Source organism: Haemorhous mexicanus, chromosome 5, assembly GCF_027477595.1.
Source record: "Haemorhous mexicanus isolate bHaeMex1 chromosome 5, bHaeMex1.pri, whole genome shotgun sequence".
In the NCBI taxonomy this organism is placed as follows: domain Eukaryota; kingdom Metazoa; phylum Chordata; class Aves; order Passeriformes; family Fringillidae; genus Haemorhous; species Haemorhous mexicanus.
In genome coordinates, this window is record NC_082345.1 from 57,465,321 (window position 1) to 57,490,854 (window position 25,534).

The 25,534-nt window shown below is 37.5% G+C and overlaps 1 long non-coding RNA gene across 1 annotated transcript in view; it reads right to left on the reverse strand.

Moving 5' to 3' along the window:
• Positions 1–16,642: 16,642 nt before the first annotated feature.
• LOC132327751 (uncharacterized) overlaps positions 16,643–25,534 on the reverse strand; it is a 98,351-nt gene continuing 89,459 nt past the window's right edge. Inside the window, exon 5 of the long non-coding RNA XR_009486591.1 lies at positions 16,643–17,691. This is a non-coding gene — a long non-coding RNA (uncharacterized LOC132327751). The remainder of the gene's footprint in view (positions 17,692–25,534) is intronic.

Genomic DNA, 25,534 nt, shown 5'->3' on the forward strand with positions numbered 1-25,534 from the left:
AAAGAGTACATTTTTTACCCTTTCCATAAATTAACATGTTCTTATTCTCAGAATATCAGGATCATGGTGGGAGCCTGACTTTCCTTTCTATACACTGTAGAGTTTTGTCAAGAAATTAGGAGCTGCATATTTTAACTTTGGACTGCATACTGACATTTTTCAACATATGTTTATGTCTAGCATATCCAGTGTCAGTCTGCAAAACAACATGATGAGTGCTAAATTGCCAAGAAATCCTCTTTTAACTACATGTATATACATGCAACTCTCATATTCATATGAGTGAAGAACTCCACTCAAGCCAGCCCTTTAGGAAACCAAGACCTGCATCTTAGATAATTGTTTCAGTTAAAATTTCATGTAGCCATACACCACAAAATGAGATGTTTCAGTCTTCGTGCACATGATCATTCATTCACAGGGACAGCCCTTGTAACTAATTTCCTGACAGGTTTCACAACAATAAAAATAAAATAAATCTTCTTAAATACAGTCATAAATACTGTTACTTAGATGGTTTCACACTTAATCTTATCAGCTTACTAGAATACTAATTTATTAGTAGAGTGGAAAAATACATTACAAGTTTCAAAAAAAATATTTGCAGATACTGTACTATTAAACATTTCCCTTCTCTATATCTATTATACTTTTTTAATCATCTTTCTTTTTATTCTTTCCTTAAAATGGTCAGAAGAAAAATCAAAATGCAACACAGTTGATGTCTGAATTTTAAATGAAATGAGAAGTGCAGATCTGGTAAAACCTGTAGTGTAAAATGTTGGAAAAAATACTGTATTTTGTTTACAGAAAGCTTATGTTTAGAGACGTTTGAAAGTGGCAACCTTTCAAGTGAGAAAAACAAACAAACTAAAAAAACCTCCATAGTTTACATAAAGTACTTTCAGGTTACATTTGTTGTTTTCTGGTTTGGCTAACCTTTCTTGTAGGTAATGATACAAGTGAATCTGGAGACTAATGTTGTTTTTTAGTTTCTAGCCAGCCAAGAGCTTTCCCAGACTTTGTTCCTGTCCATCTCCTCCTGTAAGACACAAAAAAGATGGGGGAGAAATAAAAGAGGAGAGAAAGAGGTCAAATGATGAGGGTTTTAGTTTGTAGGAGATTGCAATTGGCAGTCTTTTAGGAGTTAAAGGACCAACTTTTAGGAGTTAAAGCATAAATGCTGTAGCTGCTGAGGTGCCTTGACCTTCCACTGATATTTGTGTGAGCAGAGAAGCGTTCCACCATAACAGCAGGCTGAGTCCAGGAGTCCTTGCAGAGGGGCTCTGCTCTTTGTAACACAGCTCAGAAACACAGTGCTGTCCCTGTTCCTCTGAAACCCGCTGCAGACAGCACAGTTAGTGTTCACAAATACACTGGCTGGTTTATGAAATGCTCTATGCAACTGTAAACAGTAATTTTGTTCTAACTTGGGGAATGTGCCCAAGGTAGCAATCTCTGGCACAGGCCTGTGCAATGAAATCTGAGGAATCATGAAAAGTTCTCCATGTAGAAATGTATATATAGTTCCAAGGCATGATCATCAATGAGGGCACTCTCGGGCCTCAGCTGAACTACAGAGCAGCATGTCCTGTTTTTATCAAAAGGGAAACATTTATTCCTGGGGGCCAAAGGCCCATTTGTTAATCAAATGCCAATTACATAGAAACACTTGGGGAAAAGAAATTCAGATGAACTGGAAAGACACTGGAAATTATTCATCAGTGTATTGAATCCCAGTGAATCCCAGCTAGAAAATGGATTCTGGATGGCATGGTTTTTCTCAAAGTTTACCTAAAACTCAGTATGACCCTACAAACCCAGCTCTCTAATCACTGAGGTATTGGGGTTACCTGGCTTAGTTTTACACTTGAGGTCAGGGGTGTGCGCTCAAAATGAACTGTTAATCACCTGCACCATATTTTTGCCCACATTGTGAAAGTGAAGTCTTGGATGGATTCTTTCAGATGAAACTAAATTGTACATAGAGCCTCATGAGCATAGCCATCACATTGCTGCCACTAATGGGCAATCAGCAGCCAGGGCCAGGCAACAGACAAGCCAAAGTAAACCCCTGAAACATGTTTAACATAGTTAGGATGGCTTCAGCTACAGCTTTTCCCCCCACAGATCCACTGCACTGCATGATGTAGGCTCAGTGAACTTCTCCATTGTCTGAACAAGTGTGATGGTAAAGGGCTGCCTTTCATTTCTAATTCAATGAAAAAAAAAAATTACAAAAAATTACAGTTGCATGAATATTAAGCTGAGAGGGGCATTTCACTGCACCTCAAGCTTAGGGACATCTTTGTAGCAGGAGGATTAAGACACTCACTTCACCCTAGGTTAAGTGTAAGCAGCTGTGTTAGTGTCCTGAATTTTATGGTTCCCACTTTTAAGTAACCAATTGACCACAGACATAACAACAACAGCTACTTGAGTCAGCATTAGGAATGCCATAAAATGCTATGTACCCAAAACCTGGTATTTTAGCTAGCAGTTAGGACTTCTTAATAACAACAACTGAACAAGGTGCACTTCAGCAAGTCCAGATGGCACTCACAGAGTTTTCTTCTCAGAGGATGAGACAGATTTTGGGACTTCATTAAAATTACTCAAAGAAATGAGCTGGCATGACTTGTGCTACCTTGTGTTTGCCAGAGGCTGAGTGTACATGTAAACAGTGACTGTAAGTCAGCTGATACTCTTGTTACCTTGTTTACTTGCTTGTATGTCTGTATGTTTGCAGAGGTATTCAAATTAGACAACTGTGGTTGCAGTGTTTTCTGCCCAGTATCAGTGGTTGCTTTGTTGCAGGAGTCATTAGTAAAAAAAGGGCAGTTGAGACAAGAATCATAAAAGCTAAAGACTAACACAAGCCCTTGCATTTGATACTGGATAAATATACAGAAAGTAACTGCATTTTAAGTGTGTGGAGCAGTAAGTCAGGTTTGAACTCAAAGCCATCATCCCATAAACACTCATTTGGAAAAGGTAAATTTGATGTACAGCAGTCTGTTAAATAATCACCCAATAGCCATTTCTACAGAGAGAGGGTAATTTAAAGCCATGATAATTTTTCTCCACTTCAATTAAGAAGTTGAAGAAGGAAAATCAGGTGAAAGACAAAATGGGTTCATCTCATTTCCTCTTGTCTGCCTCCTGAGAAGCAAAGCATGTACTTGATAGAAAATATGGAGGTTCACATTCAATGAGGTCAAACTAGAATAGCAAATTGAGTCAAAAATCCTTTTCTGACTTGAAAACCCTTTCTAAGATGAAATCCTCTACCTTGCTGACAGCATGGTGCTGATGGCATCTCATCTGGGTTTGGAGAATCTGAGCACTGCTACCTTGAACATTTCTCCTTTCCTAAGGCAACCACATGGTGTGAGAACACCCTGGAAACCAGGTATATCCCTAGCAGCAGCTACAAGTGGGACACTGATAAAAGTGAAAATGACCCAAGTCTCAGAGCTGGAGTTCTCTTCCATTCATCTGTGATACTCATAAAAGTCACTGCATTTGTATTCTTAAAAAAGCAGAAGTGGCAAGAGTGTTTATAAAAATCCATCTCAATCTCCATAAATATTATTGGCTGCTCCACTGGACACTTCTGAATCCCTGTCTTCCTAGACATGGTTGGGTTGACTTCCATCAGCATGCACATTTCCTGCTCTTCATCAACAAAGATCTAAACAACTGCTAGGAAATTGCAGCTTCTCTTCTTGCTGTTGAGAATTATTCTAGAACATGTACAGGCACCCCACAGAGCATGGCTGTCCTGTTAGGACATTCTGACTAGGATGATTTAGGGGTGATTGCAGACAGACATAGGAAAGTTGATTTAGAGATCAGACTGTGCTGTCAGCAAGAGAGGCCAGAACTGAAATTTGAAGAGCTGAATGTATATTCAGGAATGCCAGGCTTCTCTGCCTTTATTATTTTGTAGACTTGTTTAAATTTTTCATACAGATACCAGAAGGTGAGCATCATAACAAATGATTACAGAATCTTCCTTTATAGTGTGATGTATTTTTGCTCATTTTTGTGTGCTGAGTTTAAGAATCCACCCAAACCCTGACTTTTTTTTTCTTCGTTTTCTTTTGTTGTGTGCTGTTTTTGAAGACAGATATGCAAAATCAACATCTCAACATCAGTTATATAAAGATACACACAGACACAAAAGGAAAAGAAAAAAAAAAAGGGAGAAAAGAACTAGGCAGTGGAGTCTGGAATGTCTTCAACCAAGCTATAAACTTACATTGTTCAGAAGAGCCAAACCACAGTCACTGCTGATTTAAAGGAACACTTGTACTTTGTGATCATCTTCATGAAGCAGAATGCGTGGAAAACAAACATCAAGGTTTATAAACAGAAAGTAAATAAATGGTGACCCAGTGTTGGTCAGCAGCAATTCATTTATAGACTGCTCCTCTAAAACCATCTGCCATTTAAACAAAAAAGCACAGAAGAACCTTGAAACTTCAACTTTTATTACAGAGTATGAAAATATCCCAGACAAGCTGAAACTGAACCTCCTTGGCTCTGTGTATATGTGTGCATACACATGTGCTTTCTTGTTGACATGCATTATTATAGAGATGAGCTTCCTACAGACATTGGCCTCCTCTTTTACACCAGCTGTTTTGAGACCTAGAATAAACCAAGCAACATCAGTAGTCTGATCCTTACACAGAAGGTCATCATGAACCTCCAGTCATCTAAAAAGCACTTGAATTTTGCCAGGTGCATATGAATATGCCTGACCTTAGCAGTCCACTCTTGCTCTTGTAGATTCTCTTTAGTTCTGAAAGAAATTCCCCAAAGAATTGTCTACAAAACAGGGAAAACAGCAATCACATTGGGTGACTGTGATCCTGGTAAGAGCAGGTTATTGGGAGGTGTCATTGAGTAGAGCTCATATTTCTCACTGATTCTATATACTTTCCTATATAAAATAGAACAGGGTGCGATTTATTATCAGCCCAGTCAAAAATGTTTAATATTTCATAGCTCTTATATTTCTATTGAACAATATTAGGAAAAAAGTGTACAAGTATTAAAGATACAAACAGGAAATGTATATTCCAAACCCATTTGAATTCATTCAAGCCTCCTGCAGCGGGCCTTCAATTAGAAAGAATAACAAAAATGTGCATTGACTTCAGAATAGTCAAGCTTCCATGCCTAGTAGATTTGATCAAACTATGAATTCAGGAAGATTTTTTTAAAATAAATCTTAAAAATTACCCTTATAATTTTAAGTTAATTATTTGTGAATAATAAAATGTGTTTTATTCATTATTCCTGTATCCAGCTGAAACATTTAGAAGCAAGACCTGATATGTCAATAATAATATGATGTTAGGGTGGTAAAATGGTGTCCTAGAGAGGATTCTTTTTTAGAAAAAAAAAGAAATATTATGACTTAGCTAAGTCATAGTGGTTCTCAGCATTTAATGGTGCAGGTTGTTCTGAATTTTAGTTTGCAGCTAAACTGCTGCTTGGTTCCCTGCAAAGAATAGATTGGGAAACCCAGTGGAACTCACTAGAGTTTTCTTCCTGCCTATGAACCCAAATATCTACAGAAAACTGAGGCATGTAGAAGGATGGGACATACCCCTATCTCAGTCCTGAAAGATACTGTGACTTCACAGGTGTTGTCACAGAGCCCTGGGCATCTGGATGAGCAGCACAGTCAAGCTGGGTTTAGAAAGGGGCAGTCTTGCAAGCAATGGATGTTTGGGGAGTTGACATTTTCTTTTTAGGATGGCACTTCAGTCTGTAAGAGAAAGCCAAGTGCTGCTGTTCCACAGAGTCTGAGGCACAGAATAACTCCACTGAAGTGGGACTAGTGCCCAAATTAAGAACATCTGCTAGATTCACCTGAAAAAGTAGTCATTCTGAATTTGTGTTACTCTCTCCACTGCTGAGTTACTATTTGATAACATTAAAAAAAAACCACACAGAATTCTGCCCTCATTTGTGCCTCCAGTGAGGCCCAGTCTTTGTCTGGCAGTTAGAAAACCACAGGAATATTTGACTGCATATTTGTGATAGTTGCAGCCTATTAGGGAGATGTTGAAGGTTGCTGACTTGCTGGAACAGGTGAGATCCACCCTGCATATGAGATATAACCGCAGCCATAGGGAGAGGAAGGAAGAGAAACTCAGTATCTGGAACAGATACTGTGGGAAAAAGCCTGTTGAGGCATTTTTCAGTACAGTCACACTGTTATGAATTGTTCTTCCTCCTGGTAAAAACAAATTCCAAACACCATGACTTATCTAACTACAGCAAGTGTCACATGGAGATTCACCCTATTCTTTTAATATGAACACATCCAGCTGGGAGTGGAGGAAGAAATATAAGCCTAAAAGAAAAGAAAATCCTGTGTTTGTAGTATTTTCACCATAGACTTAAGCTAGAAAGTACTGCACATTTCGTAGAAAATGTTGCATGAGGTCTTAATTTCCATTATTCTGAATTCTGATTAATTTGAATACCATCCCAAATCAGGTTTGCAAACCTAGTCAAATATCTCTATAACTATAAATCTGATCAGAGTGCTACACCTAGCCCTTAAATATTCATTGCTACAATTCAGTAATTGTGGTACATGAAAGAAAGAAATGGATAGTGGCCAAAATGGTGAGTGGTTATATTCCTACCCAATAATTAGAAGCGGCGTAATAAGATGTTGATTTTTCTGCAAAACCTGACACCAGCTCAGAACTGAAATTTGTTCCAGAAGTGGAATTCTGAAAACATTCTCCTTCAAATCAGATTTTCCTTCTTCCTTAGTAATTTTTCCCCTTGTCCTGTAGTTAATCTCACCACTAAAAATATCTGAGAGAAAATGGATTAACATCTTTCCTCCTGTGATACTGAAGCATTGTCCTGAAGCAACAATATGAAGTCTTAATATACAATCACTCTTATTCAGATCATTGCCTGGAGTTGGTCAGAAGTCATGGAAAGAGGAGTTCGAGTTACTGGACTGTGAAATAGCTTGGTGAAAGAAATGTATGCAATTAGAGCCTCGCTCAATAAATACCTCCTAGGGTGGGGAACAAAATCAAGTGATGATCCATTAATCTGTACCAAGGCTGAAGACAGCATCATCCCAAATCTTAAATTACTTCTGGCAAGGCATCAGCACAAGAATCCAATCTGTGTAGAAACTGCTAGATAGTCTGGGGACTTCCAAAGGCATTTGGCCCTCCAAAATGTATCCATTATACATCTGGTGTAATAGGGGCATTGAATTACACATAGTCCAAACCAAACCATTCAGAAAATCTCACAACTTTTTCACAGGTTTTTAGGTGAATTTTCAGATAAAACCCAGAGTTCTATCTTAGATTTTTATTGCTGTACAAATATACTATGCAGTACCTAGGTGTGGTCTGTTCTTAAACCCATTATGGTTATTTTACTCTACCGTAAATAGCAACAGACGCAAATGTTTACAAATGAGACTTTGTTCCCATATCCCTGTCTGTGCCTTGCCAGCTTCCTGGAGGGAAAGTCAGTGATGCAGAACTTTATTCACTGGAAACTTTATGTGCTTATTTGCAAATGAAACCTTTGCATGTGATCTGAAGCCGATGATTTGCCTACAGTATGTTGTCATGCCAACTGTGTTTGTTAACACCAGACTGAACAAATCGGAGGGAGTACAAATGTCAAAAGCTCAATTGAAGACTGAAAACCTGGGTGTGTCTAAAGCATTCACTATTGTTTATCAACAAAGTCACATATTATATAGCATGACATCCTTTGTGCCTATACAGCAAATGAAGATGGAAAGTAAAAAGTAGTAACTTATACACCATGGGCTTACATTCATTGTAGGGCTAATCACTCCTTTATTTTCCTCTGTAATAAGAGAAGCTTTTGAAATAGCTTTTCTGATTTATTTAAATGCATGTGCTCTACTACTTAAAATTTATATGGTAGGCTCACTCTTTTTTAAGGATTAAAGATTTTCTTCTCTTTCATCCTGTGAAAAATTGGCATCACATTGCCTGAAGTGTCTTATGGATAAAAACATTAGTTTGCTAAGCCACTTTACCTGCCTGCTTCCTTCATGTAATTCCTATAAATGTCGCACTTCCCTCAAAGTCCATGTTTAATCCAGATCATGCATTTTACAAGTGTTGTTTTCCAGCAATCAAGTGCTCTTGCCATTCTACACTAACATGAACTCTCCTACCAAATATTTCAGAACTTTTCTTGCAAACAAACAGCAATGGAGAAGGACTGTCAAAAACAGAGCTCACTTTTTCATTAAAAAAGCCAGATAAAGGGCACTGATCCCACTCTGGCATGGAGCTCTTGTGGCAGAACTCTTATCATCCTCCCTCCTCTTGCTGGCATGTGCAAATCTCTGGTGACCAAGGCCACATAGCATTATCTTTACAATACCTTAATGATCCTGGCAACTGTATAGCTGAGAGCCATTTGCTGCCCTGAAAACTTCTGTCAGTCAAAGCTTCTGTCTGTTCTAATTGAGGGTCAGTAGACTGGATCAAGGCACTGGTGGTGCTCCCACTCGGATTGCATGTAGGACACCTAACTATGGTTAACACCCAACAAGGGCTCCAGATTTCTCAGCTGAGGGACCTCATCATCTTGCCAACAGAAGACATTGACTACAGCTGGATTTCAGACAGGATCTGTGAAGTACCATGCTTGGAAAAAGTTTAACCCACAGATGGAAATATAACTATGCCAAGAGAGCAGCCTAAAAACATCTTCCCTGTTGCTTAGCTGTTGTAAGAGAATTCATGCACTGTACCACTGCACTGACATAATCATATTGCTCCTGGGACCCTCTGCAGAGAGCTGTATTGTGTCATGAAGGTGGGGCAGCTACTTTAAAGCAACTCAAGTATCTCTCATGAGCTTATTCCTTCTGAGATAACAAGTTCCCAGGCTGCAGACACAGCAGATGATCCATGCCACAGTGGGATTTCTGAAGTAAGCAGATAAAATAATTTAGAACTCTACAGTTAAAGAAAACTCCTGAAATGATTTTTCAAGTCTGAAATGTGTTGGAAGCTTCTGCCTATATATCTGCACATAGATATACTGTGATTTTGGAAACACCCTGTTTCTTTTACCATATTTAGGCCAAAACCAGCAGTGATAAACAAAATATCAGGACCCTAAAATTCTGCGGACTTTGAATTTTCTTCCCCTAAACAGTCTTTTGCTGAAGCATCATACTGCAATATAGAAAACTGTATCTAACCAGTAAAAGACATTGTACCAGAAAGAATAGGAGGAACGGATGAACCTAAGAGAAGCATATCTCCCCAAACCTCCTGATCTGTAACATCCCACACATCAGATCTAACCTAATTAATCCTAACTAGAGGAATGAATTTGATAGATGGTTTCCACAGGAAATGTTTCAGTATTAGGTATTATATTACTTAAACTCACAGGTTACATTGCTCTAATGGAGAATTGGAGAGAGAGTATTGACTTCCTTCTTTGTTTATACAGTAAGACAAAGGTTTTGGCTTTATCTTTAGACATGGCTGAGTAGCAAAGGATAATTTCAGAAGTCTTCAGAAAAAAAAAAAAGCATAAATACAAAGAGGAAAACATCTGGAAAAACATGGACCTGTATCTTTGGAAAAGATTTCCTTCCTGAAGAGAGCCAAAAGAAAAGGGACTCCAAAGGTGTCACCCACCACCCCACCAGGAATAACAAAAAATTACAAGACAGTAATTTTGAACTTGAAAGCCTGTTTCACCATTCTGCCTTTGGAACTTTTAGCTTATTATCCTTATACAGACCTGAATCTACATCTTCTCTTCAACGTATTTCTACTAATATGCTTTTATATTATTATTGCTTCATGCTCCTTGTTTCCTGATCACCCTTTCTCTCCCACCTTCTTTAGTAAGTTTGCTACTGACAGAATGATTTTTAGGCCTTGCAGCTTGGAAGAAGTTTCTGAGGGCTTGAAAAGATCCCCCTGCAATTATTCTACTCAATGAAACTATAGAGACACACATGCGGAGAAGTGCTAGATTCTCTTTTATCCTCTTAATCAAGAAGTTATTTAGTTTAGGTCAGTCAGATCCTTTAGCAAATTATTGCTATGCTACATGTCCAAATAAATGTAAATTTCATCTGAAAGGTCCTTCTGTCAGGACCTACTTTTGTCTAGAATTCCTATTTTAAAGCAATTATAATTTAAATCCTTGAAATGAATGTATCTTTCTTATGAAGTTATTATTCTTAGCGTTTTCAGAATGAAAAACATATCTGCAATAGGTTCAACTTCTGTACTTGTCTACATTTCAGATTCAGTTCAAATAAAAGGAAAGTCTAAGAATGAATTGAAAAACACCCACATGTGGTTTTTGTTTGGATGAAATATGTAAGAAATTCTCCTGAAGCCAACTTTGCTTCCACTGCTAGAGCTACTGACCGAAAAACATAAGGGAGACAAATGGGTGCATAGTTTTTATTTTTTCAGTTTATATATCTACTCACATTAAAGCTAGAGATATATTTAAATACTGCTATAAGCATTTGACAAGATAAAGCTGTAGTATTAAGAAAAAACTCCTGCATTAATAGAGATCTAACAAAGCAAGTAAGCCACTGATATCTTGTCAGCATTGGGCTACTGCAGCTGTCCAACAGCAAAAGCACGACAGTGTCAAGAGCATGCAGAGATTGTATCCAGAGAACATCAGTTTTGGAATTATTATTTTTTCTTACTTGAAATATAGTACACATGAAAGGAAAGTGAAATGGTGAGCAGTAGTAAATGGATGCTGAGTTTAAGCTACTAAAACAGGAATGTCTCCATGTTCCTTTGGGTAGGTTGTTGGTCAGACTCCTTTTCTACACAAGGAAAGATATTGGCCATATGGTATATTGTGTTATTCCTGTGCAAGAGGGCTTCATGCAGTAGATACTGGAAATTACAATCTACTCTAATAGTTCCTTCTTCTCAATCATTAAATCCCTAATATACTTACCCAATGAAGGTTGGCACAATCTAATTGGGACTTCTGTTTCTTTGCTGTTTTCAACTTTCTTTCATGCCATTGTGCTTCCTTGCTGATTTACTTTTAGCAATATGCTCTGTGAATAATGGTGATATGATCAGGTTGCTGTGGATGGAATATTTTTGTCTGAGAACTCTGATGATACCAAATATGACAGGTTTGTCTTTTGATCTGCTACAACACAAATGGTACCAAAACGACTGTACCTGCACAAGCAGAAAAGGAGAGATACATCCTGAACTCCTATTGAATTGACTGAAGTTGATTACAGACTTATGATTTTAATATTGGTAAGCAAAGGAATAAAAAGACCTAATTTTTTTGGTGCATGTTGAATAACAAAATTTAAATCTAATGAAGAATAACTAACCATCTTCATATTTTCAATAGCCCATTTTCTTTTAACACTGGATTTGGCAGTTTAGGCTCACAGAGGTGACAGACATCAAGAGTGTAAACACAACCTTCCACTTGATTAAATGTTTCTTATCTTATGTTTACTCTTAATGTATCAAAGGTAATTCCACTTAGAAAGGTGCATTTGTAACAAAATACCACCACAAGCCAAAGTCTGGGTTACACAAAAAAAAAAAAAAGTCAGGGAGAGAATGTGTTTCAGAAGAAAATTTTTTGTAGAGAGATCAGTTTTACTGAAGTTGATTTCAAAACCAACAGATGAAAAAGTGAATAAAAAGAAAATACTGTTGATGAATGAACTGTAATATTACTAACATATTTTAAAAAAAAATCTTTTAATTGAAAAATCCACACTTCAGGTGACTGCAAGCACGCTTTGGTCAGAGAAATTATCCATCTGGAACTCAGTCTCTTTCCTAACTTCCTCTAGTGCATCATATATCAACATGGAAATCCCTCTCACTTATTATTCTAATTTCTACCTTAATAAGACCATCTTCAATTGTAAACCTGACATTTGGAACAGTGGATAGAGACAATCAAAGAGTGAAAATAATCACAGGAGGAGGAAAGGTTACTGCACATGCTACTAAACATAGAGAAACTACCGTAAGCCATCCTTGCAATAATGCAGAGACATTTTGAAAATAGCTGTCCAAATATTTCTCACTCTTTCACCCAGTTTAATTATGCTGAAAATGAGTACAGAATAAAAAGTTTTGTACTCAGTTTTGAAAGGCATTAATGAAAACCTATCTTCTCCCTTCCAATTGAAGTTCCATTTCCTGCCAGATGAACCATGAAGTGGTAACAGCTTGGGGCAACATTTTTGATATGAGAGCTCTCCTAGAAACAAGGCCTTGAGAGAGAGTGAGAATGAGAGACACCCAAAAAAGAGTACACAATGGAATTGATATAATAAAGGACATATTTTGTTAGAAGAATTAAAAAAATATTTAAAAGGAGTTAATATATTACACAAATAAAGCTGATTGATTGCATTTGCAGTGTAGTTAAGCAATTTGAAGAGTGCCAGATCAGTATTCTTGTTCTATAATGGCCATGATAACTCATCATATTTGCCTTCCTACTTGTAATCATATTTTATTTTCCTTACCAGAATTCTACAAGTAATTGCTGGTGGCATATAGACTAAGTCACAGATGTTAGAACAAAAGATAAAACAAGTACACTGAATGTACATTTCACATTTACACCCAACAAAGGTTGTCAGCTGTTTCTTCCTTGCAGCTGCTTAAAGGTCTTACTGTCCTCTCCCACTGGATCAACTATATGTTGCACAGATTTAGAAGACTTGTAGAAAATTAATTTTTTAATTGCCAATTAATAACAGAGGTGGATAGTTTCTCCCACCATCCCCCTTTTTCTCAAGATCAAGTTCAGTCCTTCATTCCCCAACTCCTCTACCTCCTTCCCCCTAAGTGGCGTAGGACAGGTAGAGAATAGTGGTTTATGGTCACAGAATCATAGGATCATAGAATGGTTTGGGTTGAAAGGGACCTTAAAGATCACCTAGGTCCAACATCTCTGCCAATGGGCAGGGACACCTTCTACAAGATGAGGTTTCTCAAAGCCCCATCCAACCTGGCCTTGGATACTTCCAGAGATGGGTCATCCACAACTTCTCTGGGCAATCTCTTCCAGTGCTTCACCACTATCCCAGTGGAGAATTTCTTCCTGACTAATATAAACCTACACTCTTTCAGCTTAAAGCAATTACACCTTGTAATCCATAATAGTTGTTACGACTTGTTATGGTCAATCTATAACATTTCTTCTCTGCAGCTCCTTTCTTCTCACATGAGTCCTCTCCATGGACTGCACTTCCTGCAGGGAATATCCTCCTCCTTAGACATGGGGTCCTCCACTGGCTGCAGTGGAATCTCACCTATTTCACATCTCTTCTCTCTCTTACTTTTCTGAGCTTGGTGTTCCCAGGCATGTTTCTCACATTTTTTTCCCCCTTTCTCCTCTCTGCTGTGCAGAGGCTTGAGCTTGTGGCCTGGATGGGGCAGTCCCATCCTCTCATCATAGAGGCTACCCTGCCAGAGGATTGGGAGAATAAACTCTGTAGATGTTATTTTATGTCTTATACATGTTATATATATGTTTTATATAAATATATTATATATTTTACTTTGTCCCTTAAAAAGTCAACTGAACAGATAGTCTGGGAAAAAAAAACCAATGGAACTTAGTTGTTTGTGGCTGCTACAATAATGAATTTATCTCCACATTTTACACTTTACAGTCACAGTCACACACTATAAGAAATAAGAATAACAGAGGAATGGAAAGAAATATAGAAAAGCTGTGTATCCTTCAGACCATTATGTCCATAAGGAGAGTCATAACTTGTGTTTTTATCAACTCATCTAGAACAGACCAACACAGAATCATTAAGGTAGGAAAAGACCTCCAAAGTCATTGAGTCTGAACTCTGACTGAACACCCACCACCATATCAACTAAACCACAAGTATACAGAAAAGAGCAGGTTTTGATGTGATTCACATATTTTATTAGATTACTCGATTTCTTCATTTTCTCTCATAGACTAGATTCAAAGAAATGGTCGTCTAGACTGCATAAAAGACCACAAACTATGTAAGTGAACAGTAGATGAAACTACTACCTCATTCCTGCTTGTGGCCTTCCCATTCTCCAGATGCCCTGACCAAGATCCTTCTGGGGAGCTACTCAGAGCTAACTTTTAGCACCCATGAAATCTCCAAAGGGCTGAAATGGCAGATGATAGGCAAAAGAAGGCAAACTATGTGCCATATTGTATCTATCTCAGCCCAGTCTACCAGTCAAGTAGAAGCAAACTGAGATCTGCACTAAAAGGCAAATTTTCTTCCCCTGAGATTAAATGTACATCCAGTTATCTGAACACAAAACTTAAAAAGCAGCGCAAATGCAGCCAGGAAACCATTTTGAGTCTGGTCTGAATGCTCTAGTAATGGGTACAGACTGAAGAGATATCTCCCACAAACCACATTGTTTATATGTCTGATGAACATCTGGCTGATGCTTGGTGACCGTGAAGAAGAACTCACTCCAAAGGAGGAAGGCAACTGTGAGAATAACATTTAAGATGCATGGCTGCTCCATTTTTATGTTTTCACCGCTTGGTCACATAAATGTAGCTCCAGTGAGGAAGTGGCTGTTGTTCAGTCAAAAAAAAAGCTGGAGCCACTCCATAACATGGGAAGGATTCAGACATCTGAAAATGCTGAAACAGTTTTATCTTCTTTCTTTCCAAGGCAGCGGAAACAGATATTCCTGAGACAACACTGCCAGAGAGAAAACAAAGCTATTGCAGTAACCTCAGCCACACTATGCACATTAGACACATAGTCTACCACTGCAATGTTGATTATGCTGATATATGACAGAAGGAACATCAGTACAGGCACAGGACAACTCATTTCTGCTGGGTGCCAGGGTCAATTTTAGCAGTAGCCCAAACATTTTCGTTGCTTGTCAAATTGAGTTGTACAAATCTGGTGTTTCTGCTGCTAGTAAAACATTATAGATTGTATTACCTATAACACAGCTTTTGAAATGCTGCTTCATCAACTTCAAGTGCATTTCTGTTAGTTGTGAAACCACTTATTCTGGTTTGGAAACAAATATACAAGAGCAACACTAATAAAAAGAAAAGAAGAAAATAATTTCCACAGAAAAATCATGCTAGCAAAATTAAAATAATGTATTGAAACAAACCAAAGTTTTAATCAATCAACTATTTTTCTTTCAGTTGCACACTGGCTCAAAATTATTTTCCTTTAAACTGCTCACAGCCATCCTGCACTTTGTTCTTTTTCAGAGGCACTGCCACCTTGGGTTGAGGGGCTCTGCTGTGCCCAGTGGTGAGGTGGTTGGAGCTGGCTGGAATCTCTGGCCTCCTCTCCCAGAGACCACAGCCCCTCTGCCTGGCACTGGCACCCAGCATGACGTGGGGACACCAAAGAGAAAGAAGGCAGCTCCTGCCTGGCTGGTGCTCCCCAGTGATTTCTGCAATCATGAGAACAGCTCACCTGTGAGGAGTGGGCATTGCCACATAAACAGGGGTGAATTTCTGAACAGGCAGGCTCAACAACAGATACCCATAATGCAGCCAGGGCTCACGGTTATTACAGTCTCTCCATGAAAGCACTATCTCCTACATTGCACTTTGTCTTTGGGTAAGATTGTAAACATATATGGCTGGGTGTTGCATTTTATCCCACCCTTCTATCAAAAGGTGGTAGTATTGATGAGCAGCTCACAACAGCTCCAAACATGTGAAAGCACCTTCTCTGATGACAATATATTAATGAGATGATTTAATATGACAGATTGGGGACATCTTATCTGACTGATAAAAGACAGACTACATCTGCTACAGACTATTTCTACTGAGAATGTTAAGATGAGATTTTATACAAGCCCATATATGAAAAATCATTTACTTGAATGCTCTAATGGAAAGTGAGCATGAGAGATCAATGACCCCTGGTAACAGTCTTTGAAGAATCTGCACCAAGCCCTTCTTTCCATTGTTCTAATTAATTGTGTACTTTCTTAGAATTTATGTCTATAACTATCAAGCCACAGTGTATTTCAGTAGCATCTCAATATTTAGACATGCATAAAAGGAAAATAAAGACTTGAAGAACTTTTAAGAGATTAATATTTTCTTTCCTTCTTAATGCTCACAGAATATTCAATAATGTTTATTGATGAAAACAATTTAAAAAAATCTTGTTGTTTAACACAATGCATGATAACTTTCAATAAATAAACTAGCTAAAATAATACAGCATTCAAAATATGGGTTGGTATTTGAGTTGAAATTCCAGGACTTTGTTCTTTAAAACTCAAGAAAAACTTCTCTTGGAGCTGCTGGGTCCTCAGTTTTCTGGCTACCCTGACCTTTACAAACTTTGTCTTGTGCCTCCATTTGGGAAGGCATTTAAGCACTTAATTTGTGTTTTATTTTGGATAATTTTTAAGCTGTAAAAGTCACCAGATCTAAAACAAATATGAGATAAGAGAGTACCTTAAGTATTCTATGGAAACCTGATCAGCATAATTCATACACAAAAAGGAGGAAATTACAGAGAACCTGGACTTTCCAACCTTTAAATCTTGACACCACCAGTGCTGGAAATCACTGGATGACAATCTCTGCCACATGTATGTCAGCCTGGCAAGCTGCATGGCTACATAACACAATGATTGCAGCTGAAGACTGCTTAGGGAATTCTCCTTTCTCCAACACCCAAGAAGGTTTCCTTAAGCAATGAAAAGGAAGAAAGGTTTCAGGAATTATTTTATGTGTATAGCAAAGATACAAGGAGGATATTTTAACTACTTTCTAAAGGAGAGCTAAATTACTGAAAGAAGCCCATTAGATTTGTAAATTAAAATGATAATTTTGTTACCAGCCTCTTTCTCCTCTATCATTTTCTGCCTCATTTATTCAAATTCTTTTATAAACAGTAGTCTTGAGAAATCTTGAGAAATGCTCAGAGACAGGAATTTTTTCACCTTTTGTCCCCAAAAGAAAGAGTATCCTCCCTGTTTCTTCCTGTGTCTTCTCTCCCCATTCCCCTGGAAGACATCTGTCTTTTGAACTCAGCTGAAGGTAAGACCAGCTTGTCTATTAGGAGGGAAGGATAAAATTAATGGATATTTTTTTCACAGAGTTCATGACTGGATATTTAGCAAAGTTACAAAAACATCACCAGGAAAAAGTGGTGAGGGTGCTGGAGAGAGCAGCCTCTGGAAAAAGCACAATTACAGAGTCCAAAATGAGAGGGGAAATATGTATCACAACACTTATGGAAATATGTACCCTAAAGAAATCATAGAAACACTTTGATGGATGGGAATTTCTTTCTACTCATTCTAGACAGTTTTAATGGCATTCTCGATTTCTGTCCTGTTCACACATGAGTGTGAAAGGAAATGCAGATTTCTCTCAAACTCAGACTGTTTGGATGTATTGATTGGAAAGCTCAGTCTCCAAACCAAGTACTCAGGGTAGTGTTGTTCTTTACACCCCCAGCCTTTCTGCCAGTAATCCTGCAGACTCCCTGCTGGCCATCTCTTTGGCTGACTCATGGCATACTAGCTGCTCTCCAGGTCCTTCCAGTCTGGCTGTAGGGTGGTCACTGTCAGCCAGCATTTTGTGCATTCTCTAGGCAAGCTGCGAAACCTGCTTTGAAGAAGCAAAGGAACATTGAAGTACAATCAATTACTGGCAGTCAGTAACAGCACAGGGACCTCAGCAAAGCTTCAGTTCAGACAATGTCAAAGCAGTTATATCTGCAAGGCTAAGAGTTCAGAAAGCAGCTGTACCCAAAAGCACAGTTCACAACTAGGAGAAAAAGGAGGCCCTCCTCCCCTTCCTACCCCTCTGCAAGCTTCTGCTGCTAACATGAAGCTCACCTGATCACCCTTCAAGCTATAACTGAGTAACAGGCAGGGACTCATGACCTGGCACCATGTAAGAGCACAAGCTGGCTGAAAGGAAAGAAAATGTGACTGAAAGCAGAGGCAGTAAAATGGAAGTGCAGGGGGGATGAGGACAGAGTGAAAGGATGGAGAATATGGGAGGTGAATGTCTGCTGACTTTTAATAGTTCAGCACAGGTATAATATGATTCCTGCACATGTTTCACTGCATCTTAGGTATGTTAATTCCACAACCTGTAGCAGTTTTAGACCACAGGTATGATCTGAAGCCCAGAAATTTATCAATGTTTAAAAATATTTCCTTTATTAATTTATTTTGCACATAAAATCTAAAAGGTGAACAGAATCACCTTTACATTTTTTCACAGCTTTCTAAAATTATTTTTCCTTCCATGCCTGCCAAATTTTGCATTTTTTTGCAGTACGCAGTGGCAAATGTAAATTTCATCTGGTGTTTGTTTTCTTGATAGCTACTACCTCCCTAAGCTATCAGACAATTTGACTTGAGAGCCATCAGAGGTCAAGGCCGTCTTCCCTCTTGATCTAGAGTGCCAACAATCCTGCCTTACCTATGACCTGATATCTGCAAAGAAACCAGAGAAATAAATTTTTTGGCAAAAAACCTGCATATTGAACATTCCTTGTTTTCCTTCTCCCTAACTCATATCTGCATTGCTTGTTTCCCTTCATCTTCTGTCTAATATCTCCTCTTCTTTACATTTACATGCATTCAACATACTGATGCATGGACATAAAATAAAGTTTGCTTAATTCCCAGTTTTTTCTTCAACCTGTCTTCAACCTACATTAATACAAATGTAAACTTGATTTTTCCCTGTTGGGCCTTTGTAATCTTTTGATTTTGTTGTTTGTAGGAGAAGCAACCATTTCTGTGTACAGCAAAGCTAATGAAAGCATGAAATATTCATATTGCATCCCTAATTGTATAATAAAGAGGAACATGTGCTGTTATAGTTGAAAACCTCCAGTCTAATTAGCAGTAGCCTAATAAATGCTTAAGTGAAACATAAAATGTTTAGTGCTACTCAACTAAATCTCTTTCCTCATTCAGTTGAATTTTAAATGACAGTAATAAGATAGTTTAAAATAATACAGAACATATGTGCAAATATATGTACTTATTGTAAATATCTAAATATTAACTAAGGAGTTCCTTCAGGATTTCATAATCAAAATATTGGCTTGTCCCATTATTGCTTCTACTATAAATTTGTGGCTTTTTATTTTTCTTTACTTTTTTTTAAGTGCTACTGTTTAATTTATCATCAGATAGTATAATTTTATGTATTGTGGGAACATAATATACAGTTGGAAAAGTCTTTTTCAAATTTTAATTTACTCTGTAGCCCTAGAAAAATAATCCTAAATGTATCCTTTAAATCTAATCAAACAAAAATTTTTTGAATAAAGAAAACTGAAACACCATGGTCTTTTTTTCTTTTTCAAATTTGACTGCTGAAAAATCATTATCTGGTTTCCAGGAAATATTTCCTCTGTAACAGGTAGGAAGACAAGGAGCAAAGTGACAGTTTCTGTGGAAGAGCCAGCAGCGCAAAACTAAAAAAATGCTTACTTGTTTTCTCAAAGATTATACATGGTTTCAGATGAAGAAAAGCATTTTGTATGAAGCAAAGATGCTTCTACATTTTAAATATCATAAATAGAAATTTTCTTTGACTATCCAAAATACCTTCAAACAAAATAAATAGAATACATTTATTCCCCCATTGACTAATGTAAAAAATACTGGAGGAGCAATTGGATAAAAATGTGTACTTTGGCTGGGTTTTCTACAAGTGTCTACTATATTGATTATTTTCTCTTTCTCAGAATTTCCTGATATCAACCCCTGAGACACAATTTCCAACAAAATTAATCTGATGTAACAGAGAATAATATTATTTCTTCTCATTGCAATGCTTCAGTGTAAGTGCTTCATATATATACAAGCTAATTGCCTCCTTTCCTTGTTACTAAAACCAACAGTAATGTTGATATTATGACATGATAAAGGTAGTGTTTTATTTTCTGTCATTATGGAGACCATTTTTTGCTACATTGTAAGGTTTCATGTGCAATTGTAACAAGGTAAATATTAGCACCCTTTGGAGGTGTTGGTGCTCCCTTTTCCTTATTTATGTAATCAAAGTTGGATTGACATTTAATATTGTCAATTTACTGACATTTCTTTCCAATTTATTCCCCTTTTCATGCACTGTGGACAAGTGTACCTCATTGTTGAATTATTTATTCAAAATCAGGAGTTGTTCGACATGGAAACAGTGTTGAACAACTTTATCTAAGTGAACAAAGAACAGATTGATGAGGAAGTCCATTAACGTAATGAACATCTAATCTATATCTTTGTGAAATACTTCAGGATTATTTTATCTAAAAATCGCAGCGAGCATGGCACAATTTATTTTTTTTTTATTGCTTTAAAACGTGAGTTAAATTATGCGTCACTTGCAGATTCTACTGAAAAAATATTGACTTTTCTCTCTCTAGAATTTCCTCAAGGTGCTTTCCCTCCTTCCTCTTTGTAACACAGAACATATGCACCTGTTTGATTTGCAGCTTTATGTACCATAGGTAAGCACTGAATTCCACTACAGGATAAAGCACTAAATTCAGTACTCACAAAATCCTCTAGGGGACAACTGCTTTATATTAACAGAGGTCATGTTTTATTGAAGTGCCTTTTCAGTTGTTTTTAGAATCAATAACAATTTTTAGGTGTTTCTACTTGGTTTATTACTAATTTTTGTACATGTATACAATTTTGATGTCCCATAACAAGTAAAAAAATATATAGAAAGAATCTACCACACAATAATCAAGTTGTACCCACTAGGAGAGTTCTACTGACAGCCAAAACTAGTATTCTTGTTGCAATTCAAATTAATACCAACTTCAGTGGCAGGTTTAATCAGATTAATGTGATGAATAAGATATGACAAAGGGCCTTAGATCTTTAATTGTTTAAAGGATCCTCAGTCCATTTGAAGCTAATGTTCACTGCAGAGGAGAAGGAAGAAGATTATGAAACAGACATAAGATGTATTTAAAATGTAGCCAGGAATTTACTGTATACTTCTCTAAGTCCTATGTACAGACCAGTCTATAGGTCTCTCAGAAGCCAGGAAAACCTCCCAGCTTTGTGCTGTCACCAAACTTGCTGAGGAGGCACTCTAACCATTCATCCAAGCTATTGATGAATAACTTCGTAGTGTGCCCAGTGTTGAGCACTGGGGGACACCAGCAGTGACAGCCTCCTAGCAGACCCTGTGCCACTGACTACAGCCCTCTGGGACCTGCTAGTCAACCAGTTCTCAATCCATCTCACTGTCCACTGACCCAGTCCACACCTCCTGACTCTGTGTGTGGTGATGTGAGATTTGCTTTCTTCCAGTCACCTCTCTTAATGGCCACGACTGCTCAAAGACCACTGGGAGTGACCTTGCTATGACCATCAACTCTCCTGGCAATCCTGGATGCACCACGGCCCATGGACTTGTGGATGTCAAGTTTGATCAGGTATTCTCTAATCCAATTTTCCTTGAACAAGGGAAAATCTTCATTTCAACATTCCTTTACCCTGGCCTCCTGAGTCAGAGATTTCTGAGAGCTGGCTTTGTCACTGTGCAGTTATTCAGAACAACCTCAACAGGTCGGAGAGATGGACTTCTGCTTTTCTTGTTCTAAAGTTCATCCTTTTTTCTAAAATTCACTTGTTTTTAAGTGTCTCCCAGCTTTTTGTCATGAGTAGCATACTCTTACTCTTGGATTGAAGAACTGACAGCTATAATCACATGGCACTCCACATCTATAAATACATGCAGGTACATATGCCCCAAACATATTATCACACCCCATTGTTTTGGAAAAAGACCTATCTAGAAACTGATTCCTTCAGAAAGCTGTCTCCTTTTCATTGTTCACTGTAGGAAGACTTAGCATCAGTCTTTTCTCATCAGTCTAACTGTCTATGCTTTATCCAAAAGGATTCAGTGAGATTGCAACTCACACTGTTCCAGCTAACATGTAACTGTTTGTTCCTTCCCTTCACAGTGGTAGCTTTTGCAATTAGTCTAGCAGTGCCTAAAGAAGCACTTAAGTTGAGAATAATCACAGCCAGATCTTCCATCTAGCAATGTTCTACTTATCAGTACAAATTTTGCAGCAAAATGAAACACATATAATTTAAATGCTAGTTATAATTTGTTAATCACAAATAAATCCATTTTTCTAAGAATGAATCAGTAAAATAAATTGAGGCAGTGTATTTTCACATGACATTTGCCCAGCCACTGACTGGGCATAAATTTTTTTTTAAAGAAAAATTTCTAAACATCTAATATGAGCTTAGCATATGGTTACTAAAATATTATTTTAAAGATAGGACTACAGAATTTGACAAATAACTTTATAATTTGTAGTCATAGACAGCAAGTGAATATAATACATTTTACTATGGTGTTCATAATCATCCATGGCACATACCATATACACCTGTAATACACTTGAATCTTTCATTAATAATTAATGAATCCTAAATAAATTATGTATACATTTACCTTTAGTGTAAGGTACAACCCTGAGGCTGATGATAACCATGAAGAATCGAGTGCAAATTCTTCAACAAATTTTCCCCTGTTAATCCAAATTTTCTATTAAAAAAAGGTTATTTAATTGCAAGTTAGGTAAAACAATTGTAAGCCTTTATTATTACAACAATGTCTCCTTCAGGACTTAAAGATAATGATGATAGTCCCATTTGCAGCCAGCTGCTTCCCTGAGGTTGCTGTGGTAGAAAATGTGCTTCTTTATGCAAGCGAATATTTACATGCAACAATAGCAGTCTGGAAATGCCATACTGAGCTTAAACAACTCTGAATATCATTGTTTAGGAAACACAGTTGCATATTTTTCTCATTTATCCAGTAAAAGCATAGTGAATCAGATTTTTATGATTGGAGATGCTTCATGAAAAAACGCTTTAAGGTTCTTTATCAAAGTTAAATGTTTCTTGTTAAAAAAATGAAAGAATTTAAAGAGTTTATTTCCTTCCTTCTGTGAGTGGTATCACCTACCTTGATGAACTGACTGTCCTGCAGACTCAGTTTCTGATGTCTGATTTTTCAGGTTCACCTGCCACCCCACAAAACTGACCCATTTTAAGAAATGAGGCACCTTGGTGTCACCTAGCTGCTTCATATTAAACTAGGATTCAGAATCTTGTCTCTTTTCCAACAAATGCCAACTTAGAACTCATTTTTCCTAACATTCTTGTGTACCTAAATTGCAAAATCTTTCTGTGGTTCTTTTTACACACTGTCCTGTATCAGGAAAGAATAATGGTATTCATCCAGAATCACCCTCAAGGCTTTTACAATGGTGATGGAAACCAGCTGTTCGACTCCTAAAGTCTCTGGAGGCAAGCATACTTATTTATTTAAAAGTCATCTAGATTGCAGAAGAGTCAGAAAGGCGGTTATAGCTGATCAAATAAAGCAAAAATGATTTGTTGAATAATTTATTTGACAAATATGGACAAAATCTGGCCAATACATTGTTCATCAAATAGTGCTTGCACAACTAAATTGAAAAAAACAACCCTTAACAGCCATATGCCAACATACATAAAAATCTGTTTTTCGGTTATACTGAAAAGAATTGAAAAGATTTTCTGTGAAGGGACCAAGGGACAGGTTCACATAATTTAGGTATTTAAGTTTATTGGTGCTGTAATAAAATTCTCTTTCAAAACCTTTAGGTAGGGAAAGTCCATAAATATCCTATCTTTCATCACTATTTCCCCTAAATAACTAGCTGCCCTCCACATTTTTCCAGAATTAATTTGTTTTTATCAGATCTAACCAGTTTTGTATATATTTCACATTTAGGATCAACAGACAAGGTTTCCCTTGCTTGTTCATGTTGAGGACTCTGTTCTTAGGACATAACTATGAATTCCTCTAGGGACAGAGTCCAAATATTTTGAGGCCCTTTACTTTTATTCAAGGCTCAAGGGAAAGAAATGTGACCTCACTCACACAATAGCTTATACTTTAAGGGTACAGGAGGGAGAATTTTTTTTCTTTCTGGAGAACTAAAGCACTTATATCCTAGTTCCCAGGAGAGGGTCTTTAACTACTCTTGACTTTGCCAGATTGAGAATGAAACAAATGACAGCGAAACACCGCAACCATTAGAATCCCTCCTTAGTCTTAGCTTTTGTCATTATGCATAGGCTGAAAAACTACCCTGTAGAAGTTTGGACAAGGCCTGGTGATGTGATCTGAGGAAGAAGCAGAAAGCAGTGTGACATGATGTAGAAATGCAAGCAGTAGCCACTTATGCTTACACCTCTCTCTTTCCTTCAACACTGTTATCCTCCCTCAGAAGTAAATCTATGACTGGTTAAGGTTACTTCTTTACCAAAACACATTAAACAGCTCAGTTTTTCACTGTGGTGAAACACATAGTTTCAGTTGACAATTTATCTGGAAAGCTTAAAGTTGCAGCTGAAAAACCAGTGTGCACAATGTTTGTTAACAGTGTACTAGATGTCTCAGGTAGCTGATGGAGGGAACATGAAAAGCTATGAGTTTTTTTCATCCAAAAGTCCATTAATAACATTAATAAAATGTTAATCTTGTTTTTACAGTTCCTTGCTTCAGGTAGGGATAGCTATTCTCTCCTGGCTTGGACATGAGGGACACTTTGAAAATCACAAGGAAAGACAAGCTTAAGTTTCCACCTGTGGTTCAGGTGGCTTTTTCTGGGGAGCACTTTGTAGAACATAATCTTGCCTTGGATTACTTTAGGTGATACATATGGAAGTGTCTGGCAACGCTGCACCTTTTTGTGTTCTCTGACTCCTTGATCTTTGGGAAACAAAATGTTTTTTTGTAGCTGCACATTACAAGATGAATTCATAAACTATCTGTCTTCTACATCAATCTTATTTTGAAAGAGTGATTGACCTTTGTTTCAAAAAGTATGCCTGCCGCCAGTTAAATTTCTTCCCTTTTTCCATGGGTTGAGATACAGGTATAACAACTTCACAGGGCTCTTTCAAGACCTATGCAGTGTAAATTGTTGCATGTAAAAATAATTCAAATTATTATCTCAGAATATTTAAAGGAATGAGTGACATAATGGATTACATTCAGCCCAGGGCTCTTTTACCACAAGCAGTGTATGAAAGAGACGAAGGAGCCCAGGAGCTGTCTACCTCATAGCAAACATCTGTACAGTCATCAGGAGGGAGAGCTTGCCATACTTATGGACACATCTGGGAGCAGATTTGCTTATAAAGGAATATATATCAGGCAATGACAGATCACTTGCCGAAAGTAACCTCCTGAGCAATGTTTGGCTTCTCAACAGCTGTGTTTAGTTGAGGATTCCAGCTGAAGATAGCAACTTTTGCAGACACTAGAGGCTGAAAACTGGGATTAAATGATTAATAGCTTTCTTTTATTGCTCAGCTAGATGATTCATATTAATTGCCCTGAAGCAGATTTGCATACAATCTAGATTTACGTAATGATTTGA